We start from the raw sequence: 25,674 nt of genomic DNA, 5'->3' as shown, positions 1-25,674 counted from the left end.
GTTTCCCTTTTTCATTAACGAGGGTCTCGTACTGGCGGACTTGGTGCCTCTAGGTTGTATACGGGGGTTTTATACGGGGGGTCAGCTGCCAGTTAAAAATAAGTTCACCTGCTACGTGACGCCAAGCAGGCTCATAAAGAGTATATCACACTTGCAGCCATGGCTACTAATGGCGCTGAGTGACACTCCCACGTTAAAATTGACGTAGATACCCAATAAAGTGGCTGGGGGGATAGCTGTCGTGGTTGCTCAGTGGTAGAGCATCGAACGCGTTATTCGAAGGTCGCAAGTTTGGATCCTGCCCACGGCAACTTATCTTTTCACCCACTTTTCTTTGTTCTCATATACACTACAATTGGCCTAATAACTTCCCCTATACCTTCCTTGGCATTACTGTTTGTTAAATCTCAATATTTTTGTGTAAAACACATAAAAAACGAGCCCTTAGGTATACACTTGTTTCCCTTACTCATTAACTAGGGGCTCGTACTGGCTGACTTGGTGCCTCTATGTTGTATACGGGGGACTATTGGCCAGCTGCTAGTTAGTAATAAGTTCACGTGCTACGTTACGACATACAGGCTCAGAAAGAGTGTACCACACTCGCCGCCATGGCTACTAGTGGCGCTGGCTGACACTCTCACGTTTAAATATACATACGTACCCAATAAAGTTGCTGGGGAGATAGCTGTCGTTGTAGCTCAGTGGTAGAGCATCGAACGCGTTATTCGAAGGTCGCAGGTTTGGATCCTGCCCACGGCAAGTTATCTTTTCACGCACTTTTTTTTCTTCTCATACACATTACAATTGGTTTAATAACTACCCCTATACCTTCCTTGACAATATTGTCTGTTTGATCTCATTATTATTGTGTAAAACACGAAAACAACGAGCCCTTAAGTATACACTTCTTTCCCTTATTCATTAACGAGGGTCTCGTACTGGCAGACTTGGTGCCTCTAGGTTGTATGCGGGGGACTATTAGTCAGCTGCCAGTTAGTAATAAGTTCACGTGATACGTTACGCCATACAGGCTCACAAAGAGTGTACCACACTCGCCGCCATGGCTACTAGTGGCACTGACTGACACTCTCACGTTCAAATTGACATAGATACCCAATAAAGTGGCTGGGGAGATAGCTGTCGTTGTAGCTCAGTGGTAGAGCATCGAACGCGTTATTCGATGGTCGCAAGTTCGGATCCTGCCCACGGCAAGTTATCTTTTCATCCACTTTTATTTCTTCTCATTTACATTACAATTGGCCTAATAACTTCCCCTATACCTTCCTTGGCATTATTGTCTGTTAGATCTCATTGATATTGTGTAAAACACGAAAAAAAACGAGCCCTTAAGTATGCACTTGTTTCCCTTATTCATTAACGAGGGTCTCGTACTGGTAGACTTGGTGCCTCTAGGTTGTATACAGGGGACTATTGGTCAGCTGCCAGTTAGTAATAAGTTCACGTGCTACGTGACGCCAAACAGGCTCATAAAGTAAGTACCACACTCGCCGCAATGGCTACAAGTGGCGCTTACTGACACTCACGCGTTAAAATTGACGTAGATACCCAATAAAGTGGCTGGGGGGATAGCTGTCGTGGTAGCTTAGTGGTAGAGCATCGAACTCGTTATTCGAAGGTCGCAAGTTTGGATCCTGCCCACGGCAACTTATCTTTTCAGCCACTTTTCTTTGTTCTCATTTACATTACAATAGACCTAATAACTTCCCCTATACCTTCCTTGGCATTATTGTCTGTTTTATCTCATTGATATTGTGTAAAACACGAAAAAAACGAGCCCTTAAGTATACACTTGTTTCCCTAATTCATTAACAAGGGCCTCGTACTGGCAGACTTGGTGCCTTTAGGTTGTATACGGGGGACTATTGGTCAGCTGCCAGTTAAAAATACGTTAACTTGCTACGTGACGCCAAGCAGGCTCATAAAGAGTGTATCACACTTGCCGCCATGGCTACTAATGGCGCTGAGTGATACTCCCACGTTTAAAATGACATAGATACCCAATAAAGTGACCGGCGGGATAGCTGTCGTGGTAGCTCAGTGGTAGAGCATCGAACGCGTTATTCGAAGGTCGCAAGTTCGGATGCTGCCCACGGCAAGTTATCTTTTCATCCACTTTTATTTCTTCTCATTTAAATTACAATTGGCCTAATAACTTTCCCTATACCTTCCTTGGTAATATTGTCTGTTAGATGTCATTGATATTGTGTAAAACACGAAAAATAACGAGCCCTTAAGTATACACTTGGTTCCCTTATTCATCAACGAGGGTATCGTACTGGCAGACTTGGTGCCTCTAGGTTGTATACAGGGGACTATTGGTTAGCTGCCAGTTAGTAATAAGTTCACGTGCTACGTGACGCCAAACACGCTCATAAAGTGTGTACCACACTCGCCACCATGGCTACAAGTGGCGCTGACTGACACTCCCACGTTAAAATTGACGTAGAAACTAATAAAGTGGCTGGGGGGAGAGCTGTCGTGGAAGCTCAGTGGTAGAGCATCGAAGGCGTTATTCGAAGGTCGCAGTTTCGGATCCTGCCCACGGCAAGTTATCTTTTCAGCCACTTTTCTTTCTTCTCATTTACATTAAAACTGGCCTAATCACTTTCCCTATACGTTACTTGGCATTATTGTCTGATAGATCTCAATATTATTGTGTAAAACACAAAAAAACGAGCCCTTAAGTGTACACTTGTTTTCCTTATTCATTAACGATAGTCTTGTACTGGCAGACTTGGTGCCTCTGGGTGGTATACGGGGAAATATTGGTCAGCTGCCGGGTAGTAATAAGTTCACGTGCTACGTGACGCCAAACAGGCTCATAAAGAGAGTACCACACTCGCCGCCACGGCTACTAGTGGCAATGACTGACAGTCCCACATTTAAATTGACATAGATACCCAATGAAGTGGCTTGGGGAATAGCTTACGTTGTAGCTCAGTGGTAGAGCATCGAACGCCTTATTCAAAGGTCGCATGTTCGGATCCTGCCCACTGCAAGTTATCTTTTCACTCACTTTTCTTTGTTCTCAATTACATTACAATAGGCCTAATAACATCCCCTATACCTTCCTTGGCATTATTGTCTGTTAGATCTCATTGATATTGTGTAAAACACGAAAAATAACGAGCCCTTAAGTATACACTTGTTTCCCTTATTCATTAACGAGGGTCTCGTACTGGCAGACTTGGTGCCTCTAGGTTGTATACGGGGGACTATAGGTCAGCTGCCAGTTAGTAATAAGTTCACGTGCTACGTGACGCTAAACAGGCTCATAAATTGTGTAACACACTCGCCGCCATGGCTACGAGTGGCGCTGACTGACGCTCCCACGTTAAAAGTGACGTAGATACCCAATAAAGTGGCTGGGGGGATAGCTGTCGTGGTAGCTCAGTGGTAGAGCATCGAACGCGTTATTTGAAGGTCGCAGGTTCGGATCCTGCCCACGGCAACTTATCTTTTCACCCACTTTCCTTTCTTCTCATTTACATTACAATTGGCCTTTTAACTTCCTCTTTACGTTCTTTGGTTATATTATCTGTTAAATCTCATTATTATTGTGTAAAACACGAAAAAAACGAGCCCTTAAGTATACACTTGTTTCCCTTATTCATTAACAAGAGTCTCGTACTGGCAGACTTGGTGTCTCTAGGTTGTACACGGTGGATTATTAGTCAGCTGCCAGTTAAAAAAAAGTTAACCTGCTATGTGACGCCAAGCAGGCTCATAAAGAGTGTATCACACTTGCCGCCATGGCTACGAGTGGCGCTGACTGACACTTTCACGTTAAAATTGACGTAGATACCCAAAAAAGTGGCTGGGGGGATAGCTGTTGTGGTAGCTCAGTGGTAGAGCATCGAACGCGTTATTTGAAGGTCGCAGGTTCGGATCCTACCCACGGCAACTTATCTTTTCACCCACTTTTCTTTGTTCTCATTTACATTACAATTGGCCTTTTAACTTCCTCTTTACGTTCTTTGGTTATATTATCTGTTAGATCTCTTTATAATTGTGTAAAACACGAAAATAACGAGCCTTAAGTACACACTTGTTTCCCTTATTCATTAACAAGAGTCTCGTACTGGCAGTCTTGGTGCCTCTAGGTTGTATACGGTGGACTATTGGTCAGCTGCCAGTTAAAAATAAGTTAACCTGCTACGTGACGCCAAGCAGGCTCTTAAAGAGTGTATCACACTTGCCGCCAAGGGTAATAGTGGCGCTGTTTGACACTCCCACGTTTAAATTGACATAGACACCCAATAAAAAAAATGCCGCCATATCAATGAAGTGAATGATGATGAGTGGGCGAAGCTCCGGAGGTAAACCTGGTAAACCATGAATCCTCTGTAAATTTTGCCCACTCGATTTTATTACATCGCTCCCCCTAGCGTACGTCGCCGCACTAAATCGAACGATTGCCTTCAACCAATGCCACGCGCCATATGTGACATCATTCCTATTTTATGAGATCTCGCGTCTTTCATCAACTACAAGTACCGCTTTCTAGTTTATAACATCTTGCATTTTTTCATCATCAGCTACAAGTACCACCATCTAGTAAACACTACAAGAACTAAACGTGAGGTGGCTACATACAGGAGACGGTACCGCCATCTAGTGAACACTGCAAGAACTGAACTAGAGGTGGCTACATACAGGGGACGGTACCGCCATCTAGTGAACACTGCAAGAACTAAACTAGAGGTGGCTACATACAGGGGACGCACAGCCCACGCCCTAAGGAGCTTCACCCCTAAAAGATCGACGGGATAGATATCGTGGTAGCTCAGTGGTAGAGCAACGAACGCGTTATTCGAAGGTCGCACGTTCGGATCCTGCCCACGGCAATTCATCTTTTCATCCACTTTAATTTCTTCTCATTTACACTACAATTGGCCTAATATCTTCCCCTATACGATCTTTGGTTATATTGTCTGTTAGATCTCAATATTATTGTGTAAAACACGAAAAAAACGAGCCCTTAAGTATACACTTGTTTCCCTTATTCATTACCAAGAGTCCCGTACTGGCTGACTTGGTGCCTCTAGGTTGTATATGGGGGACTATTGGTCAGATGCCGGGTAGTAATAAGTTCACGTGCTACGTGACGCCAAACAGGCTCATAAAGAGTGTACCACACTCGCCGCCACGGCTACTAGTGGCGCTGAGTGACACTCCCACGTTTAAATTGACATAGATAACCAATAAAGTGACCGGCGATATAGCTGCCGTGGTAGCTCAGTGGTAGAGCACCGATCGCCTTATTCAAAGGTCGCACGTTCGGATCCTACCCACGGCAAGTTATCTTTTCACCCACTTTTCTTTGTTCTCAATTACATTACAATTGGCCTTTTAACTTCCTCTTTACGTTCTTTGGTTATATTATCTGTTAAATCTCAATATTATTGTGTAAAACACGAAAAAAACGAGCCCTTAAGTATACACTTGTTTCCCTTATTCATTACCAAGAGTCTCGTACTGGCAGACTTGGTGTCTCTAGGTTGTATACGGTGGACTATTGGTCAGCTGCCAGTTAAAAATAACTTAACCTGTTACGTGACGCCAAGCAGGCTCATACAGAGTGTATCACACTTGCCACCATGGCTACTAGTGGCGCTGAGTGACACTCCCTTGTTTAAATTGACATAGATACCCAATAAAGTGACCGGCGCGATAGCTTTCGTGGTAGCTCAGTGGTAGAGCATCGAACGCGTTATTCGAAGTTCGGAGGTTTGGATCCTGCCCACAGCAACTTATCTTTTCACCCACTTTTCTTTGTTCTCATTTACATTACAATAGGCCTAATAACTTCCCCTATACCTTCCTTGGCATTATTGTCTGTTAGATCTCACTGATATTGTGTAAAACACGAAAAAAACGAGCCCTTAGGTATACACTTGTTTCCCTTATTCATTAACAAGGGTGTCGTACTGGCAGACTTGGTGCCTCTAGGTTGTATACGGGGGACTATTGGTCAGCTGCCAGTTAAAAATAACTTAACCTGCTACGTGACGCCAAGCAGGCTCATAAAGGGTGTATCACACTTGCCGCCATGGCTACTAGTGGCGCTGAGTGACACTCCCACGTTTAAATTGACATAGATACCCAATAAAGTGACCGGCGGTATAGCTGCCGTGGTAGCTCAGTGGTAGAGCATCGAATGCGTTATTCGAAGGTCGCAGGCTCGTATCCTGCCTATGGCAAGTTATATTTTGAGCCACTTTTCTTTCTTCTCAATTACATTAAAACTGACCTAATAACTTTCCCTATACGTTCCTTGGCATTATTGTCTGTTAGATCTCAATATTATTGTGTAAAACACGGAAAAAATGAGTCCTTAAGTATACACTTGTTTCCCATATTCATTAACGAGGGTCTCGTACTGGCAGACTTGGTGCCTCTAGGTTGTATACGGTGGACTATTGGTCAGCTGCCAGTTGAAAATAAGTTAACCTGCTACGTGACGCCAAGCAGGCTCATAAAGAGTGTATCACACTTGCCGCCAAGGGTAATAGTGGCGCTGATTGACACTCCCACGTTTAAATTGACATAGATACCCAATAAAAAAAATGCCGCCATATCCACAAGGTGAATGATGATGAGTGGGCGAAGCTCCGGAGGTAAACCTGGTAAACCATGAATCCTCTGTACATTTTGCCCACTCGATTTTATTACATCGCTCCCCCTAGCGTACGTCGCCGCACAAAATCGAACGATTGCCTTCAACCAATGCCACGCGCCATATGTGACATCATCCTATTTTATAAAATCTCGCGTCTTTCATCAACTACAAGTACCGCTTTCTAGTTTATAACATCTTGCATTTTTTCATCATCAGCTACAAGTACCGCCATCTAGTAAACACTGCAAGAACTAAACTAGAGGTGGCTACATAAAGGGGACGGTACCGCCATCTAGTGAACACTGCAAGAACTAAACTAGAGGTGGCTACATACAGGGGACGCACAGCCCACGCCCTAAGGAGCTTCACCCCTAAAAGATCGACGGGATAGATATCGTGTTAGCTCAGTGGTAGAGCATCGAACGCGTTATTCGAAGGTCGCACGTTCGGATCATGCCCACGGCAATTCATCTTTTCATCCACTTTAATTTCTTCTCACTTACACTACAATTGGCCTAATAACTTCCCCTATACGTTCTTTGGTTATATTGCCTGTTAGATCTCATTATTAGTGTGTAAAGCACAAAAAAACGAGCCCTTAAGTATACGCTTGTTTCCCTTATTCATTAACGAGGGTCTCGTACTGGCAGACATGGTGCCTCTAGGTTGTATACGGGGGACAATTTGTCAGCTGCCAGTTAGTTATAAGTTCACGTGCTACGTGACGCCAAACAGGCTCATAAAGTGTGACCACACTTGCCGCCATGGCTACAAGTGGCGCTAACTGACACTCCCACGTTAAAATTGACGTAGATACCCAATAAAGTGGCTTGGGGAATAGCTGTCGTGGCAGCTCAGCGGTAGAGCATCGAACGCGTTATTCGAAGGTCGCCGGTTTGGATCCTGCCCACAGCAACTTATCTTTTCAACCACTTTTCTTTCTTCTCAATTACATTAAAACTGACCTAATAACTTTCCCTATACGTTCCTTGGCATTATTGTCTGTTAGATCTCAATATTATTGTGTAAAACACGAAAAAAATGAGTCCTTAAGTATACACTTGTTTCCCATATTCATTAACGAGGGTCTCGTACTGGCAGACTTGGTGCCTCTAGGTTGTATACGGGGGACTATTAGTCAGCTGCCAGTTAGTAATAAGATCACGTGCTACGTTACGCCATACAGGCTCATAAAGAGTGTACCACACTCGCCGCCATGGCTACTAGTGGCGCTGACTGACACTCTCACGTTTAATTTGACATAGATACCCAATGAAGTGGCTTGGGGAATAGCTTTCGTGGTAGGTCAGTGGTAGAGCATCGAACGCCTTATTCAAAGGTCGCACGTTCGGATCCGGCCCACGGCAAGTTATCTTTTCCCCCACTTTTCTTTCTTGTCATTCACAATACAATTGACCTAATAACTTCTCCTATACCTTCCTTGGCATTATTGTCTGTTATATCTCATTGATATTGTGTAAAACACGAAACAAACGAGCCCTTAAGCATACACTTGTTTCCCTTATTCATTAACAAGGGTCTCGTACTGGCGGACTTGGAGCCTCTAGGTTGTATACGGGGGACTATTGGTCAGCTGCCAGTTAAAAATAACTTAACCTGCTACGTGACGCCAAGCAGGCTCATAAAGGGTGTATCACACTTGCCGCCAAGGCTACTAGTGGCGCTGAGTGACACTTCCACGTTTAAATTGACATAGATACCCAATAAAGTGACCGGCGGGATAGCTGTCGTGGTAGCTCAATGGTAGAGCACTGAACACGTTATTCGACGGTCGCAGGTTTGGATCCTGCCCACGGCAAGTCAGCTTTTAACCCACTTTTTTTCTTCTAATTTACATTACGATTGGCCTAATAACTTCCCATATACCCACCTTGTCATTACTGTGTGTTAAATCTTATTATTATTGTGTAAAACACATAAAAAACGAGCCCCTAATTATACACTTGTTTCCCTTACTCATTAACTAGGGGATCGTACTGGCTGACTTGGTGCCTCTAGGTTGTATACGGGGGACTATTGGCCAGCTGCCAGTTAGTAATAAGTTCACGTGCTACGTTACGCCATACAGGCTCATAAAGAGTGTACCACACTCGCCGCCATGGCTACTAGTGGCGCTGACTGACACTCTCACATTTAAATTGACATTCATACCCAATAAAGTGACCGGCGGTATAGCTGTCGTGGTAGCTCAGTGGTAGAGCATCGAATGCGTTATTCGAAGGTCGCAGTTTTGGATCCTGCCCACGGCAACTTATCTTTTTACGCACTTTTCTTTCTTCTCATATACAATACACTTGGCCTAATAACTACCCCTATACCTTCCTTGGCACTATTGTCTGTTTGATCTGATTATTATTGTGTAAAACACGAAAAAAACGGGCCCTTAAGTATACACTTGTTTCTCTTATTCATTAACGAGGATCTTGTACTGGCATACTTGGTGCCTGTAGGTTGTATACTGGGGACTATTGGTCAGCTGCCGGGTAGTAATAAGTTCACGTGCTACGTGACGCCAAACAGGCTCATAAAGAGTGTACCACACTCGCCGCCACGGTTACTAGTGGCACTGACTGACAGTCCCACGTTTAAATTGACATAGATACCCAATGAAGTGGCTTTGGGAATAGCTTTCCTGGTAGCTCAGTGGTAGAGCATCGAGCGCCTTATTCAAAGGTCGCACGTTCGGATCCTGCCCACGGCAAGTTATCTTTTCCCCCACTTTTCTTTCTTGTCATTCACAATACAATTGGCCTAATAACTTCTCCTATACCTTCCTTGGCATTATTGTCTGTTATATGTCATTGATATTGTGTAAAACACGAAACAAACGAGCCCTTAAGCATACACTTGTTTCCCTTATTCATTAACAAGGGTCTCGTACTGGCGGACTTGGAGCCTCTAGGTTGTATACGAGGGACTATTGGTCAGCTGCCAGTTAAAAATAACTTAACCTGCTACGTGACGCCAAGCAGGCTCATAAAGGGTGTATCACACTTGCCGCCAAGGCTACTAGTGGCGCTGAGTGACACTTCCACGTTTAAATTGACATAGATACCCAATAAAGTGACCGGCGGGATAGCTGTCGTGGTAGCTCAATGGTAGAGCACTGAACACGTTATTCGAAGGTCGCAGGTTTGGATCCTGCCCACGGCAAGTCAGCTTTTCACCCACTTTTTTTCTTCTAATTTACATTACGACTGGCCTAATAACTTCCCATATACCCTCTTTGTCATTACTGTGAGTTAAATCTCATTATTATTGTGTAAAACACATAAAAAACGAGCCCTTAATTATACAATTGTTTCCCTTAGTCATTAACTAGGGGCTCGTACTGGCTGACTTGGTGCCTCTAGGTTGTATACGGGGGACTATTGGCCAGCTGCCAGTTAGTAATAAGTTCAGGTGCTACGTTACGCCATACAGGCTCATAAAGAGTGTACCACACTCGCCGCCATGGCTACTAGTGGCGCTGACTGACACTCTCACATTTAAATTGACATTCATACCCAATAAAGTGACCGGCGGGATAGCTGTCGTGGTAGCTCAGTGGTAGAGCATCGAATGCGTTATTCGAAGGTCGCAGTTTTGGATCCTGCCCACGGCAACTTATCTTTTTGCGCACTTTTCTTTCTTCTCATATACAATACACTTGGCCTAATAACTACCCCTATACCTTACTTAGCACTATTGTCTGTTTGATCTGATTATTATTGTGTAAAACACGAAAAAAACGGGCCCTTAAGTATACACTTGTTTCTCTTATCCATTAACGAGGATCTTGTACTGGCATACTTGGTGCCTGTAGGTTGTATACTGGGGACTATTGGTCAGCTGCCGGGTAGTAATAAGTTCACGTGCTACGTGACGCCAAACAGGCTCATAAAGAGTGTACCACACTCGCCGCCACGGTTACTAGTGGCACTGACTGACAGTCCCACGTTTAAATTGACATAGATACCCAATGAAGTGGCTTTGGGAATAGCTTTCCTGGTAGCTCAGTGGTAGAGCATCGGACGCCTTATTCAAAGGTCGCACCTTTGGATCCTGCCCACGGCAAGTTATCTTTTCACCCACTTTTCTTTGTTCTCAATTACATTACAATTGGCCTTTTAACTTCCTCTTTACGTTCTTTGGTCATATTATCTGTTAAATCTCAATATTATTGTGTAAAACACGAAAAAAACGAGCCCTTAAGTATACACTTGTTTCCCTTATTCATTACCAAGAGTCTCGTACTGGCAGACTTGGTGTCTCTAGGTTGTATACGGTGGACTATTAGTCAGCTGCCAGTTGAAAATAACTTAACCTGCTACGTGACGCCAAGCAGGCTCATAAAGAGTGTATCACACTTGCCACCATGGCTACTAGTGGCGCTGAGTGACACTCCCTTGTTTAAATTGACATAGATACCCAATAAAGTGACCGGTGCGATAGCTGTCGTGGTAGCTCAGTGGTAGAGCATCGAACGCGTTATTCGAAGGTCGGAGGTTTGGATCCTGCCCACAGCAACTTATCTTTTCACCCACTTTTCTTTGTTCTCAATTACATTACAATAGGCCTAATAACTTCTCCTATACCTTCCTTGGCATTATTGTCTGTTAGATCTCAATATTATTGTGTAAAACACGAAAAAAACGGGCCCTTAAGTATACACTTGTTTTTCTTATTCATTAACGAGGATCTTGTACTGGCAGACTTGGTGCCTCATGTTGTATACTTGGGACGATTGGTCAGCTGCCGGGTAGTAATAAGTTCACGTGCTACGTGACGCCAAACAGGCTCATAAAGAGTGTACCACACTCGCTGCCACGGCTACTAGTGGCAATGACTGACAGTCCCACGTTTAAATTGGCATAGATACCCAATGAAGTGGCTTGGGGAATAGCTTTCGTTGTAGCTCAGTGGTAGAGCATCGAACGCCTTATTCAAAGGTCGCACGTTGGCATCCTGCCCACGGCAAGTTATATTTTCACCCACTTTTCTTTGTTCTCAATTACATTACAATTGGCGTTTTAACTTCCTCTTTACGTTCTTTGGTTATATTATCTGTTAAATCTCATTATTATTGTGTAAAACACGAAAAAAATGAGCCCTTAAGTATACACTTGTTTCCCTTATTCATTAACAAGAGTCTCGTACTGGCAGACTTGGTGTCTCTAGGTTGTATACGGTGGATTATTGGTCAGCTGCCAGTTAAAAATAAGTTAACCTGCTATGTGACGCCAAGCAGGCTCATAAAGAGTGTATCACACTCGCCGCCATGGCTACTAGTGGCGCTGAGTGACACTCCCACGTTTAAATTGACATAGATACCCAATGAAGTGACCGGCGCGATAGCTGTCGTGGTAGCTCAGTGGTAGAGCATCGAACGCGTTATTCGAAGGTCGCAGGTTCGGATCCTGCCCACAGCAACTTATTTTTTCACCCACTTTTCTTTGTTCTGATTTACATTACAATAGGCCTAATACCTTACCCTAAACCTTCCTTGGCATTATTGTCTGTTAGATCTCATTGATATTGTGTAAAACATGAAAAAAACGAGCCCTTAAGTATACACTTGTTTCCCTTATTCATTAACAAGGGTCTCGTACTGACAGACTTGGTGCCTCTAGGTTGTATACGCTGGACTATTGGTCAGCTGCCAGTTAAAAATAACTTAACCTGCTACGTGACGCCAAGCAGGCTCATAAAGGGTGTATCACACTTGCCGCCATGGCTACTAGTGGCGCTGAGTGACACTCCCACGTTTAAATTGACATAGATACCCAATGAAGTGACCGGCGGGATAGCTGTCGTGGTAGCTCAGTGGTAGAGCACTGAACACGTTATTCGAAGGTCGCAGGTTCGGATCCTGCCCACGGCAAGTCAGCTTTTCACCCACTTTTTTTCTTCTAATTTACATTACGATTGGCCTAATAACTTCCCCTATACTTTCATTGTCATTACTGTGTGTTAAATCTCATTATTATTGTGTAAAACACATAAAAAATGAGCCCTTAATTATACACTTGTTTCCCTTACTTATTAACCAGGGGCTCGTACTGGCTGACTTGGTGCCTCTAGGTTGTATACGGGGGACTATTGGCCAGCTGCCAGTTAGTAATAAGTTCACGTGCTACGTTACGCCATACAGGCTCATAAAGAGTGTACCACACTCGCCGCCATGGCTACTAGTGGCGCTGACTGACACTCTCACATTTAAATTGACATACATACCCAATAATGTGACCGGCGGGATAGCTGTCGTGGTAGCTCAGTGGTAGAGCATCGAATGCGTTATTCGAAGGTCGCAGTTTCGGATCCTGCTCACGGCAGCTTATCTTTTCATGCACTTTTCTTTCTTCTCAAATACGATACGCTTGGCCTAATAACTACCGCTATACCTTCCTTGGCACTATTGTCTGTTTGATCTGATTATTATTGTGTAAAACACGAAAAAAACGGGCCCTTAAGTATACACTTGTTTCTCTTATTCATTAACGAGGATCTTGTACTGACATACTTGGTGCCTCTAGGTTGTGTACTGGGGACTATTGGTCAGCTGCCGGGTAGTAATAAGTTCACGTGCTATGTGACGCCAAACAGGCTCATAAAGAGTGTACCACACTCGCCGCCACGGCTACTAGTGGCACTGACTGACAGTCCCACGTTTAAATTGACATAGATACCCAATAAAGTGACCGGCGCGATAGCTGTCGTGGTAGCTCAGTGGTAGAGCATCGAACACGTTATTCGAAGGTCGCAGGTTCGGATCCTGCCCACAGTCTCTTATCTTTTCACTCACTTTTCTTTGTTCTCATTTACATTACAATTGGCCTAATAACTTCCCCTATACCTTCCTTGGCATTATTGTCTGTTAGATCTCACTGAGATTGTGTAAAACAAGAAAAAAACGAGCCCTTAGGTATACATTTGTTTCCCTTATTCATTAACAAGGGTCTAGTACTGGCAGACTTGGTGCCTCTAGGTTGTATACGGGGAACTATTGGTCAGCTGCCAGTTAAAAATAACTTAACCTGCTACGTGACGCCAAGCAGGCTCATAAAGGGTGTATCACACTTGCCGCCATGGCTACTAGTGGCGCTGAGTGACACTCCCACGTTTAAATTGACATAGATACCCAATAAAGTGACCGGCGGGATAGCTGTCGTGGTTGCTCAGTGGTAGAGCATTGAACGCGTTATTCGAAGGTCGCAGGTTCGGATCCTGCCCACCGCAAGTCATTTTTTCACCCAGTTTATTTCTTGTCATTCACATTACAATTGGCCTAATAACTTCTCCTATACCTTCCTTGGCATTATTGTCTGTTTGATCTGATTATTATTGTGTAAAACACGAAAAAACGGGCCCTTAAGTATACACTTGTTTCCCTTATTCATTAACGAGGGTCTCGTACTGGCAGACTTGGTGCCTCTAGGTTGTATACGGGGGACTATTGGTCAGCTGCCAGATAAAAATAACTTAACCTGCTACGTGACGCCAAGCAGGCTCGTAAAGGGTGTATCACACTTGCCGCCATGGCTACTAGTGGCGCTGAGTGACACTCCCACGTTTAAATTGACATAGATACCCAATAAATTGACGGGTGGGATAGCTGTCGTGGTAGCTCAGGGTTAGAGCATTGAACGCGTTATTCGAAGGTCGCAGGTTTGGATCCTGCCCACGGCAAGTCATCTTTTCACCCACTTTCTTTCTTGTCATTCACATTACAATTGGCCTAATAACTTCCGCTATGCCTTACTTGGCAATATTGTCTGTTATATCTCATTGATATTGTGTAAAACACGAAAAAAACGAGCCCTTAAGTATACACTTGTTTCCCTTATTCATTAACGAGGGTCTCGTACTGGCAGACTCGGTGCCTCTAGGTTGTACACGGGGGTTTTATACGGGGGGTCAGCTGCCAGTTAAAAATAAGTTCACCTGCTACGTGACGCCAAGCAGGCTCATAGAGAGTGTATCACACTTGCCGCCATGGCTACTAGTGACGCTGAGTGACACTCCTACGTTTAAATTGACATAGATACCCAATAATGTGACCGGCGGTATAGCTGCCGTGGTAGCTCAGTGGTAGAGCATCGAATGCGTTATTCGAAGGTCGCAGGTTCGGATCCTGCCCATGGCAAGTTATATTTTGAGCCACATTTCTTTCTTCTCAAATACATTAAAACTGACCTAATAACTTTCCCTATACGTTCCTTGGCATTATTGTCTGTTAGATCTCAATATTATTGTGTAAAACACGAAAAAAATGAGTCCTTAAGTATACACTTGTTTCCCATATTCATTAACGAGGGTCTCGTACTGGCAGACTTGGTGCCTCTAGGTTGTATACGGGGGACTATTAGTCAGCTGCCAGTTAGTAATAAGTTCACGTGCTACGTTACGCCATACAGGCTCATAAAGAGTGTACCACACTCACCGCCATGGCTACTATTGGCGCTGACTGACACTCTCACGTTTAAATTGACATAGATACCCAATGAAGTGGCTTGGGGAATAGCTTTCGTGGTAGGTCAGTGGTAGAGCATCGAACGCCTTATTCAAATGTCGCACGTTCGGATCCTGTTCACGGCAAGTTATCTTTTCACCCACTTTTCTTTCTTGTCATTCACATTACAATTGGCCCAATAACTTCTCCTATACCTTCCTTGGCATTATTGTCTGTTTGATCTGATTATTATTGTGTAAAACACGAAAAAAACGGGCCCTTAAGTATACACTTGTTTCTCTTATTCATTAACGAGGATCTTGTACTGGCAGACTTGGTGCCTCATGTTGTATACTTGGGACTATTGGTCAGCTGCCGGGTAGTAATAAGTTCACGTGCTACGTGACGCCAAACAGGCTCATAAAGAGTGTACCACACTCGCTGCCACGGCTACTAGTGGCAATGACTGACAGTCCCACGTTTAAATTGGCATAGATACCCAATGAAGTGGCTTGGGGAATAGCTTTCGTTGTAGCTCAGTGGTAGAGCATCGAACGCCTTATTCAAAGGTCGCACGTTGGCATCCTGCCCACGGCAAGTTATATTTTCACCCACTTTTCTTTGTTCTCAATTACATTACAATTGGCGTTTTAACTTCCTCTTTACGTTCTTTGGTTATATTATCTGTTAAATCTCATTATTATTGTGTAAAACACGAAAAAAACGAGCCCTTAAGTATACACTTGTTTCCCTTATTCATTAACAAGAGTCTCGTACTGGCAGACTTGGTGTCTCTAGGTTGTATACGGTGGATTATTGGTCAGCTGCCAGTTAAAAATAAGTTAACCTGCTATGTGACGCCAAGCAGGCTCATAAAGAGTGTATCACACTCGCCGCCATGGCTACTAGTGGCGCTGAGTGACACTCCCACGTTTAAATTGACATAGATACCCAATAAAGTGACCGGCGCGATAGCTGTCGTGGTAGCTCAGTGGTAGAGCATCGAACGCGTTATTCGAAGGTCGCAGGTTCGGATCCTGCCCACAGCAACTTATTTTTTCACCCACTTTTCTTTGTTCTCATTTACATTACAATAGGCCTAATACCTTACCCTAAACCTTCCTTGGCATTATTGTCTGTTAGATCTCATTGATATTGTGTAAAACATGAAAAAAACGAGCCCTTAAGTATACACTTGTTTCCCTTATTCATTAACAAGGGTCTCGTACTGGCAGACTTGGTGCCTCTAGGTTGTATACGCTGGACTATTGGTCAGCTGCCAGTTAAAAATAACTTAACCTGCTACGTGACGCCAAGCAGGCTCATAAAGGGTGTATCACACTTGCCGCCATGGCTACTAGTGGCGCTGAGTGACACTCCCACGTTTAAATTGACATAGATACCCAATGAAGTGACCGGCGGGATAGCTGTCGTGGTAGCTCAGTTGTAGAGCACTGAACACGTTATTCGAAGGTCGCAGGTTCGGATCCTGCCCACGGCAAGTCAGCTTTTCACCCACTTTTTTACTTCTAATTTACATTACGATTGGCCTAATAACTTCCCCTATACTTTCATTGTCATTACTGTGTGTTAAATCTCATTATTATTGTGTAAAACACATAAAAAATGAGCCCTTAATTATACACTTGTTTCCCTTACTTATTAACCAGGGGCTCGTACTGGCTGACTTGGTGCCTCTAGGTTGTATACGGGGGACTATTGGCCAGCTGCCAGTTAGTAATAAGTTCACGTGCTACGTTACGCCATACAGGCTCATAAAGAGTGTACCACACTCGCCGCCATGGCTACTAGTGGCGCTGACTGACACTCTCACATTTAAATTGACATACATACCCAATAATGTGACCGGCGGGATAGCTGTCGTGGTAGCTCAGTGGTAGAGCATCGAATGCGTTATTCGAAGGTCGCAGTTTCGGATCCTGCTCACGGCAGCTTATCTTTTCATGCACTTTTCTTTCTTCTCAAATACGATACGCTTGGCCTAATAACTACCGCTATACCTTCCTTGGCACTATTGTCTGTTTGATCTGATTATTATTGTGTAAAACACGAAAAAAACGGGCCCTTAAGTATACACTTGTTTCTCTTATTCATTAACGAGGATCTTGTACTGACATACTTGGTGCCTCTAGGTTGTGTACTGGGGACTATTGGTCAGCTGCCGGGTAGTAATAAGTTCACGTGCTATGTGACGCCAAACAGGCTCATAAAGAGTGTACCACACTCGCCGCCACGGCTACTAGTGGCACTGACTGACAGTCCCACGTTTAAATTGACATAGATACCCAATAAAGTGACCGGCGCGATAGCTGTCGTGGTAGCTCAGTGGTAGAGCATCGAACACGTTATTCGAAGGTCGCAGGTTCGGATCCTGCCCACAGTCTCTTATCGTTTCACTCACTTTTCTTTGTTCTCATTTACATTACAATTGGCCTAATAACTTCCCCTATACCTTCCTTGGCATTATTGTCTGTTAGATCTCACTGAGATTGTGTAAAACACGAAAAAAACGAGCCCTTAGGTATACATTTGTTTCCCTTATTCATTAACAAGGGTCTAGTACTGGCAGACTTGGTGCCTCTAGGTTGTATACGGGGAACTATTGGTCAGCTGCCAGTTAAAAATAACTTAACCTGCTACGTGACGCCAAGCAGGCTCATAAAGGGTGTATCACACTTGCCGCCATGGCTACTAGTGGCGCTGAGTGACACTCCCACGTTTAAATTGACATAGATACCCAATAAAGTGACCGGCGGGATAGCTGTCGTGGTTGCTCAGTGGTAGAGCATTGAACGCGTTATTCGAAGGTCGCAGGTTCGGATCCTGCCCACCGCAAGTCATTTTTTCACCCAGTTTATTTCTTGTCATTCACATTACAATTGGCCTAATAACTTCTCCTATACCTTCCTTGGCATTATTGTCTGTTTGATCTGATTATTATTGTGTAAAACACGAAAAAACGGGCCCTTAAGTATACACTTGTTTCCCTTATTCATTAACGAGGGTCTCGTACTGGCAGACTTGGTGCCTCTAGGTTGTATACGGGGGACTATTGGTCAGCTGCCAGATAAAAATAACTTAACCTGCTACGTGACGCCAAGCAGGCTCGTAAAGGGTGTATCACACTTGCCGCCATGGCTACTAGTGGCGCTGAGTGACACTCCCACGTTTAAATTGACATAGATACCCAATAAATTGACGGGTGGGATAGCTGTCGTGGTAGCTCAGTGGTAGAGCATCGAATGCGTTATTCGAAGGTCGCAGGTTCGGATCCTGCCCATGGCAAGTTATATTTTGAGCCACATTTCTTTCTTCTCAAATACATTAAAACTGACCTAATAACTTTCCCTATACGTTCCTTGGCATTATTGTCTGTTAGATCTCAATATTATTGTGTAAAACACGAAAAAAATGAGTCCTTAAGTATACACTTCTTTCCCATATTCATTAACGAGGGTCTCGTACTGGCAGACTTGGTGCCTCTAGGTTGTATACGGGGGACTATTAGTCAGCTGCCAGTTAGTAATAAGTTCACGTGCTACGTTACGCCATACAGGCTCATAAAGAGTGTACCACACTCACCGCCATGGCTACTATTGGCGCTGACTGACACTCTCACGTTTAAATTGACATAGATACCCAATGAAGTGGCTTGGGGAATAGCTTTCGTGGTAGGTCAGTGGTAGAGCATCGAACGCCTTATTCAAATGTCGCACGTTTGGATCCTGCCCACGGCAAGTTATCTTTTCACCCACTTTTCTTTCTTGTCATTCACATTACCATTGGCCCAATAACTTCTCCTATACCTTCCTTGGCATTATTCTGTTTGATCTGATTATTATTGTGTAAAACACGAAAAAAACGGGCCCTTAAGTATACACTTGTTTCTTTTATTCATTAACGAGGATCTTGTACTAGCAGACTTGGTGCCTCATGTTGTATACTTGGGACTATTGGTCAGCTGCCGGGTAGTAATAAGTTCACGTGCTACGTGACGCCAAACAGGCTCATAAAGAGTGTACCACACTCGCCGCCACGGCTACTAGTGGCAATCACTGACAGTCCCACGTTTAAATTGGCATAGATACCCAATGAAGTGGCTTGGGGAATTGATTTCGTTGTAGCTCAGTGGTAGAGCATCGAACGCCTTATTCAAAGGTCGCACGTTGGCATCCTGCCCACGGCAAGTTATATTTTCACCCACTTTTCTTTGTTCTCAATTACATTACAATTGGCCTTTTAACTTCCTCTTTACGTTCTTTGGTTATATTATCTGTTAAATCTCAATATATTTGTGTAAAACACGAAAAAAACGAGCCCTTAAGTATACACTTGTTTCCCTTATTCATTAACAAGAGTTTCGTACTGGCAGACTTTGTGTCTCTAGGTTGTATACGGTGGATTATTGGTCAGCTGCCAGTTAAAAATAAGTTAACCTGCTACGTGACGCCAAGCAGGCTCATAAAGGGTGTATCACACTTGCCGCCATGGCTACTAGTGGCGCTGAGTGACACTCCCACGTTTAAATTCACATAGATACCCAATGAAGTGACCGGCGGGATAGCTGTCGTGGTAGCTCAATGGTAGAGCACTGAACACGTTATTCGAAGGTCGCAGGTTTGGATCCTGCCAACGGCAAGTCAGCTTTTCACCCACATTTTTTCTTCTAATTTACAATACGATTGGCCTAGTAACTTCCCCTATACCCTCATTGTCATTACTGTGTGTTAAATCTCATTATTATTGTGTAAAACACAAAAAAATGAGCCCTTAATTATACACTTGTTTCCGTTACTCATTAACTAGGGGCTCGTACTGGCTGACTTGGTGCCTCTAGGTTTTATACGGGGGACTATTGGCCAGCTGCCAGTTAGTAATGAGTTCAGGTGCTACGTTACGCCATACAGGCTCATAAAGAGTGTACCACACTCGCCGCCATGGCTACTAGTGGCGCTGACTGACACTCTCACATTTAAATTGACATACATACCCAATAAAGTGACCGGCGGGATAGCAGTCGTGGTAGCTCAGTGGTAGAGCATCGAATGCGTTATTCGAAGGTCGCAGTTTCGGATCCTGCTCACGGCAGCTTATCTTTTCATGCACTTTTCTTTCTTCTCAAATACGATACACTTGGCCTAATAACTACCGCTATACCTTCCTTGGCACTATTGTCTGTTTGATCTGATTATTATTGTGTAAAACACGAAAAAAACGGGCCCTTAAGTATACACTTGTTTCTCTTATTCATTAACGAGGATCTTGTACTGGCATACTTGGTGCCTCTAGGTTGTGTACTGGGGACTATTGGTCAGCTGCCGGGTAGTAATAAGTTCACGTGCTATGTGACGCCAAACAGGCTCATAAAGAGTGTACCACACTCGCCGCCACGGCTACTAGTGGCACTGACTGACAGTCCCACGTTTAAATTGACATAGATACCCAATAAAGTGACCGGCGCGATAGCTGTCGTGGTAGCTCAGTGGTAGAGCATCGAACACGTTATTCGAAGGTCGCAGGTTCGGATTCTGCCCACAGCAACTTATCTTTTCACCCACTTTTCTTTGTTCTCATTTACATTACAATTGGCCTAATAACTTCCCCTATACCTTCCTTGGCATTATTGTCTGTTAGATCTCACTGATATTGTGTAAAACACGAAAAAAACGAGCCCTTAGGTATACATTTGTTTCCCTTATTCATTAACAAGGGTCTAGTACTGGCAGACTTGGTGCCTCTAGGTTGTATACGGGGAACTATTGGTCAGCTACCAGTTAAAAATAACTTAACCTGCTACGTGACGCCAAGCAGGCTCATAAAGGGTCTATCACACTTGCCGCCATGGCTACTAGTGGCGCTGAGTGACACTCCCACGTTTAAATTGACATAGATACCCAATAAAGTGACCGGCGGGATAGCTGTCGTGGTTGCTCAGTGGTAGAGCATTGAACGCGTTATTCGAAGGTCGCAGTTTCAAATCCTGCCCACCGCAAGTCATCTTTTCACCCAGTTTATTTCTTGTCATTCACATTACCATTGGCCTAATAACTTCTCCTATACCTTCCTTGGCATTATTGTCTGTTCGATCTGATTATTATTGTGTAAAACACGAAAAAAAGGGCCCTTAAGTATACACTTGTTTCCATTATTCATTAACGAGGGTCTCGTACTGGCAGACTTGGTGCCTCTAGGTTGTATACGGGGGACTATTGGTCAGCTGCCAGTTAAAAAAAACCTAACCTGCTACGTCACGCCAAGCAGGCTCATAAAAGGTGTATCACACTTGCCGCCATGGCTACCAGTGACGCTGAGTGACACTCCTACGTTTAAATTGACATATATACCCAATAAAGTGACCGGCGGTATAGCTGCCGTGGTAGCTCAGTGGTAGAGCATCGAATGCGTTATTCGAAGGTCGCAGGTTCGGATCCTGCCCATGGCAAGTTATATTTTGAGCCACATTTCTTTCTTCTCAATTACATTAAAACTGACCTAATAACTTTCCCTATACGTTCCTTGGCATTATTGTCTGTTAGATCTCAATATTATTGTGTAAAACACGAAAAAAATGAGTCCTTAAGTATACACTTGTTTCCCATATTCATTAACGAGGGTCTCGTACTGGCAGACTTGGTGCCTCTAGATTGTATACGGGGGACTATTAGTCAGCTGCCAGTTAGTAATAAGTTCACGTGCTATGTTACGCCATACAGGCTCATAAAGAGTGTACCACACTCACCGCCATGGCTACTATTGGCGCTGACTGACACTCTCACGTTTAAATTGACATAGATACCCAATGAAGTGGCTTGGGGAATAGCTTTCGTGGTAGGTCAGTGGTAGAGCATCGAACGCCTTATTCAAATGTCGCACGTTCGGATCCTGCCCACGGCAAGTTATCTTTTCACCCACTTTTCTTTGTTCTCAATTACATTACAATTGGCCTTTTAACTTCCTCTTTACGTTCTTTGGTTATATTATCTGTTACATCTCATTATTATTGTGTAAAACACGAAAAAAACGAGCCCTTAAGTATACACTTGTTTCCCTTATTCATTAACAAGAGTCTCGTACTGGCAGACTTGGTGTCTCTAGGTTGTATACGGTGGATTATTCGTCAGCTGCCAGTTAAAACTAAGTTAACCTGCTACGTCACGCCAAGCAGGCTCATAAAAGGTGTATCACACTTGCCGCCATGGCTACCAGTGACGCTGAGTGACACTCCTACGTTTAAATTGACATATATACCCAATAAAGTGACCGGCGGTATAGCTGCCGTGGTAGCTCAGTGGTAGAGCATCGAATGCGTTATTCGAAGGTCGCAGGTTCGGATCCTGCCCATGGCAAGTTATATTTTGAGCCACATTTCTTTCTTCTCAATTACATTAAAACTGACCTAATAACTTTCCCTATACGTTCCTTGGCATTATTGTCTGTTAGATCTCAATATTATTGTGTAAAACACGAAAAAAACGAGCCCTTAAGTATACACTTGTTTCCCTTATTCATTAACGAGGATCTTGTACTGGCAGACTTGGTGCCTCTAGGTTGTATACGGGGGACTATGGGTCAGCTGCCTGTTAGTAATAGGTTCACGTGCTACGTGACGCCAAACAGGCTTATAAAGAGTGTACCACACTCGCCGCCACGGCTACTAGTGGCACTGACTGACAGTCCACCGTTGAAATTGACATAGATACCCAATGATGTGGCTTGGTTGATAGCTTTCGTGGTAGCTCAGTTGTAGAGCATCGAACGCCTTATTCGAAGGTCGCGCGTTTGGATCCTGCCCACGGCAAGTTATCTTTTCACCCACTTTTCTTTGTTATCATTTACATTACAATAGGCCTAATAACTTCCCCTATACCTTCCTTAGCATTATTGTGTGTTAGATCTCATTGATATTGTGCAAAACACGAAAAAAAACGAGCCCTTAAGTATACACTTGTTTCCCTTATTCATTAACGAGTGTCTCGTACTGGCAGACTTGGTGCCTCTAGGTTGTATACGGGGGACTATTGGTCAGCTGCCAGTTAGTAACAAGTTCACGTGCTACGTGACGCCAAACAGGCTCATAAAGTGTGTACCACACTCGCCGCCATGGCTACGAGTGGCGCTGACTGACACTCCCACGTTAAAATTGACGTAGATAACCAATAAAGTGGCTGGGGGGATAGCTGTGATGGTAGCTCAGTGGTAGAGCATCGAACGCGTTATTCGAAGGTCGCCGGTTCGGATCCTGCCCACGGCAACTTATCTTTTCACCCACTTTCCTTTCTGCTCATTTACATTACATTTGGTCTTTTAACTTCCCCTATACGCTCTTTGGTTATATTGTCTGTTAGATCTCATCATCATTGTGTAAAACACGAAAAAAACGAGCCCTTAAGTGTACACTTGTTTCCCTTATTCATAACGATGGTCTCGTACTGGCAGACTTGGTGCCTCTGGGTGGTATACGGGGAAATATTGGTCAGCTGCCAGTTAGTAATAAGTTCACGTGCTTTGTGACGCCAAAAGGGCTCATAAAGGGTGTACCACACTCGCCGAAATGGCAACTAGTGGCGCTTACAGATTCATCCACGTTTAAATTGACATAGATACTCAATAAAGTGGCTGGGGGGATAGCTGTCGTGGTAGCTCAGTGGTAGAGCGTCGAACGCGTTATTCGATGGTCGCAGGTTCGGATCCTGCTCACGGCAAGTTATCTTTTCATCCACTTTTATTTCTTCTCATTTACATTACAATTGGCCTAACAACTTATCCTATTCCTTCTTGGCATCATTGTCTGTTAGATCTCATTGATATTGTGTAAAACACGAAAAAACGAGCCGTTAAGTTTACACTCGTTCCTTATTCATTAACGAGGGTATCGTACTGGCAGACTTGGTGCCTCTAGGTTGTATACGGGGGACTATTGGTCAGCTGCCAGTTAGTAATAAGTTCACGTGCTACGTGACGCCAAACAGGCTCATAAAGTGTGTACCACACTCGCCGCCATGGCTTCGAGTGGCGCTGCCTGACACTCCCACGTTAAAATTGACGTAGATAACCAATAAAGTAGCTGGGCGGATAGCTGTCGTGGTAGCTCAATGGTAGAGCATCGAACGCGTTATTCCAAGGTTGCAGGTTTGGATCCTGCCCACGGCAACTTATCTTTTCACCCACTTTTCTTTCTTCACATTTACATTACAATTGGCCTTTTAACTTCCATTACACGTTCTTTGGGTATATTGTCTGTTAGATCTCATTATCACTGTGTAAAAAAGGAAAAAAATAAGCCCTTAAGTATACACTTGTTTCCCTTATTCATTAACAAGGGTCTAGTACTGGCAGACTTGGTGCCTCTAGGTTGTATACGGGGAACTATTGGTCAGCTACCAGTTAAAAATAACTTTACCTGCTACGTGACGCCAAGCAGGCTCATAAAGGGTCTATAACACTTGCCGCCATGGCTACTAGTGGCGCTGAGTGACACTCCCACGTTTAAATTGACATAGATACCAATTAAAGTGACCGGCGGGATAGCTGTCGTGGTTGTTCAGTGGTAGAGCATTGAACGAGTTATTCGAAGGTCGCAGGTTCGAATCCTGCCCACCGCAAGTCATCTTTTCACCCAGTTTATTTCTTGTCATTCACATTACAATTGGCCTAATAACTTCTCCTATACCTTCCTTGGCATTATTGTCGGTTTGATCTGATTATTATTGTGTAAAACACGAAAAAACGGGCCCTTAAGTATACACTTGTTTCAATTATTCATTAACGAGGGTCTCGTACTGGCAGACTTGGTGCCTCTAGGTTGTATACGGGGGACTATTGGTCAGCTGCCAGTTAAAAATAACTTAACCTGCTACGTGACGCCAAGCAGGCTCATAAAAGGTGTATCACACTTGCCGCCATGGCTACCTGTGACGCTGAGTGACACTCCTACGTTTAAATTGACATATATACCCAATAAAGTGACCGGCGGTATAGCTGCCGTGGTATCTCAATGGTAGAGCATCGAATGCGTTATTCGAAGGTCGCAGGTTCGGATCCTGCCCATGGCAAGTTATATTTTGAGCCACATTTCTTTCTTCTCAATTACATTAAAACTGACCTAATAACTTTCCCTATACGTTCCTTGGCATTATTGTCTGTTAGATCTCAATATTATTGTGTAAAACACGAAAAAAATGAGTCCTTAAGTATACACTTGTTTCCCATATTCATTAACGAGGGTCTCGTACTGGCAGACTTGGTGCCTCTAGATTGTATACGGGGGACTATTAGTCAGCTGCCAGTTAGTAATAAGTTCACGTGCTACGTTACGCCATACAGGCTCATAAAGAGTGTACCACACTCACCGCCATGGCTACTATTGGCGCTGACTGACACTCTTACGTTTAAATTGACATAGATACCCAATGAAGTGGCTTGGGGAATAGCTTTCGTGGTAGGTCAGTGGTAGAGCATCGAACGCCTTATTCAAATGTCGCACGTTCGGATCCTGCCCACGGCAAGTTATCTTTTCACCCACTTTTCTTTGTTCTCAATTACATTACAATTGGCC

This window comes from Rhipicephalus microplus, chromosome 3, assembly GCF_043290135.1.
Source record: "Rhipicephalus microplus isolate Deutch F79 chromosome 3, USDA_Rmic, whole genome shotgun sequence".
Lineage (NCBI taxonomy): Eukaryota > Metazoa > Arthropoda > Arachnida > Ixodida > Ixodidae > Rhipicephalus > Rhipicephalus microplus.
This window is presented reverse-complemented; position numbering follows the sequence as displayed.